Genomic DNA, 3498 nt, shown 5'->3' on the forward strand with positions numbered 1-3498 from the left:
CTGAATTAAAAAATTGTCCAAAATACTTCAAACGATTCGAGGGCTGATCAAAAAATGTTTACCACAGTAAATATTTTAATTCTGTGACCACCACTGTATATAACTAGAAGCCAACAAAATGGGCACTACGTCTCTTATGTATCATTTTTCAAAATTTTAACTGCATCTACCTTTAAACGATGCTGACATTTTGAAGCTCAATTTTGAGTGTTTTTTGAATTTTACTTCTAGTTTTAATACGCAAACAGGAATTTCTAAAAATCGATTATAAGATTATTGTAGTCGCGAGTGTGAGTAATATGATATATATTTTGTGTATGTAGTACGCACAGCTTCAGAGATCAAATTTCTAAAAAAAAAACCTATTAGATCTGGCAATTGAATGATATGGGTACCCGCGATCAGTACAGTTTTTTTACGTTTCGGATGAAATAAAATATTCTTCGCGAATATTTATATACTAGAACAGCGAGAACTGGCCTTCCAAAAACACGAAAGTTGACAAAAATGTTTTTGAAAATATGGCGGATTTAATTGCGTTGTCTGCCGATCATTTCCGTTTCAATAAATAGTCTGATGCGGATTTTGAACATTTGCTCAAAAATAGTGTGTGCTGGGTCATCCATGATTCTTAATGGACCGCATTGAAATAGGTATAGATCAATGTATTTTTTAGAGTGCCACCGAAATCGGATTTAATTGCGTTGTCTGCCGATCATTTCCGTTTCAATAAATGGTCTGATGCGGATTTTGAACATTTGCTCAAAAATAGTGTGTGCTGGGTCACCCTTGATTCTTAATGGACCGCATTGAAATAGGTATAGATCAATGTATTTTTTAGAGTGCCACCGAAATCGGATGCGCGTTAGAGACATATGGATTTTGTTTTACGAGTTTTTGGGTACTTCAATACAACGTGTAGTACATCTTTGCCGTCAAATAAAATTAAATACATATATTGTGTTATTTGGGTTTTACCCTCAACATACCGAAATTGAGGCATTATCTTTATATGGAGTTGTATCATAACGTAAATACCTATATATTTGAAACATTTCTGCAAAGATTTACGCAACAATAACCCGGAATGCCAAACTATAGGCACCTCGCTTTGAAAATGGGCCAATGACTATGAAATAGGTATAATGTGGTCTTCTTATGTCGAGTCTTTGCCTAACATAAACATAAATTAATAAATTTTTTTTTATTTATTTATTTATTTATTTATTTTTTTTTTTTTTTGAAAATGGGGTTTTACTTCATTATGGGTAAAGCAAAATTAAAATTGTAACCGTAGTTCAAAACGCGCCCAGAATAATGTCGTTTTACACATATAAAATATAGCCCCTTAAATTGATAAATGGATCTGGTGTTTTGAGAATGCCTAAAAGTGAATGAATAAAAGCCTCAAGTCTTTAATATAGCAATCTTTATCGTAATTTCAAAAGGCAAACTACCAATGCTTCCTGTGGGTGAAACGAAATGATAAATTTAACAATGTATTTTCGTTATCGTCGGAGGTAACTCAAAATAAAAATATTATACTTCCCGACTGCAATAGTACTTACAAAGCATTGCTAGACCGAAGACCGAGAACGCGGTACAATAAAAGAAAACTATGTATACACTAATGTGGTGTTATGTAGGTCAGTTACATTGATATGGAATTTTATTTGGTGCTACGTTATTTCCAAAAATTATAATCGCCATAATTAATACAACCTTGCAATATTTTTCATTAGTTCTCATTTAATGTTAAACAAGCATACTCATTTGATTTCAAATGTTGATTGATTACAGATGTTCCAAAGGTAAAACTGCTTTAATTGCGTAGCTAATAAAATATTACTACAAAAATATTTCACACCGCGAAGTCACTTTAACATGCAACATGAAAAAATAAATGAGTATAATTTACCGTTCAACCAACAAAAATTTTTTAAAATTTGTTCGCCAAGCTTCTGTGGCCTCGAACTTATTCAACATTTTGTCTTTAGATTTTATTGTTACAGAACCACACGACATAAAAACAAACACACAGTCACAATAAAATATCTCTATTAGTACATCGATGCTTACTCAACAAATATTTGCAATTTTTTCAGATGCCTACAGAATCGATTTGCTAAATAGCCAGCTGCCACAAATCGTTAAATATTTTTAAATAACAATAGCCCGCAATATGAAAACTTGACGAATGCACGCGTACCAACATTGTAAATGCAACTATTTTAACTATACTTTACCTAAATAAACGATGAAGCAATGTCATCGCGTAATGTATCTAAGAAGCCATTCACAATAATGACAATGAAAGACATTACCTGGTGTTTACACATCTCATATTTATACCCTACCGTACAAGACAAGTACGTTTAGATTTGCGAAATCCACTCGATCTCAAATGTCAATTCCATAAGGAATATGTCGAATACATTCCATTGGATTTGTGAAATGGAATTGTCGGTTGAAATCGAATGGATTTAGTACACGCACTGTACCCAGGAGCACAGTGTATTATGTTTTTTTTTTTTTTTTGCAAAAGGTTACCTTTGAGAATACCATAGCCCCTTTAACAATATACATATTTTTAATTCATAACTTTAAAAGCATAAAATTTTAAAACATACAAAAAGATATATACATTGCATTTACTTAATAGTTCTGTTCCAGTACTTTTTTAATAGTAAAGTTAGTTAAAGGGAAACATTTCAAAATCGCTCTCAGAGTACAAAATAATTTGAAAAGTAAATATGCCAAAATTAGGTGGCAATACATCGAAATCAACATAACAGCCAATCAGAAGTAGGAATTTTCTATTTATCATTTTTATCGGGCAAATTTCTCGAGTAAAAAGTTTACAAAGAGAACGCCATTTTGTATTGTGCTTTCTTAAAATTGATTCAATGTTTTACCAGTTCTGTGGGTTCAGGAACGGTGTTTAGCTCAGAGGGGCTCCACCGAAGAAATAGGTACGCCGAACCGTAGGGAATGGGTGTACGAATAGCGCAGTTTGACGTGAAAGTAAAAGAAATGAAAACAAAGAGGTTCTTAGTCTGCTTTTCCACAGGCAGATTTTTATTTGGCAAATTTTTTGTTTTCTCTTTTGAAATTTTCGCTTGCTTTTCCATTAGCAATTTTTTCTTTGCCAAATTTGCGAATCAAAATACAAAAGAAAGAAAAAAAATCAAAAGTGTTTGCATTTTAAAGTTTTTTTTTAATATTTTATTTATTTTTTATATATTTTATTATATAAATTGCAAAAATTAAAAATTAAATTTCACTTGCACAAATTAAAGCAACAGGTTTGTAAACAAAAGCCGGCTGTGTGTCAGTAAAGCGAATAGGTTCAAAAGGAAATGTCAACAAAATTGTTTTCAACGAACAGAGCAAAGCAGAATTTGCGTGTACGGCAAATTCTGAACAGGCAAATTTTTGTTTTTCTTCCTCGCACCCCTCTCGCCTACAAACTCAGTATTTGCCAAATAAAAATTTGGC

This window comes from Musca vetustissima, unplaced genomic scaffold (assembly GCF_032173495.1).
Source record: "Musca vetustissima isolate MV318-11 ecotype Yass unplaced genomic scaffold, APGP_CSIRO_Mvet_v1 utg12320, whole genome shotgun sequence".
NCBI lineage: Eukaryota > Metazoa > Arthropoda > Insecta > Diptera > Muscidae > Musca > Musca vetustissima.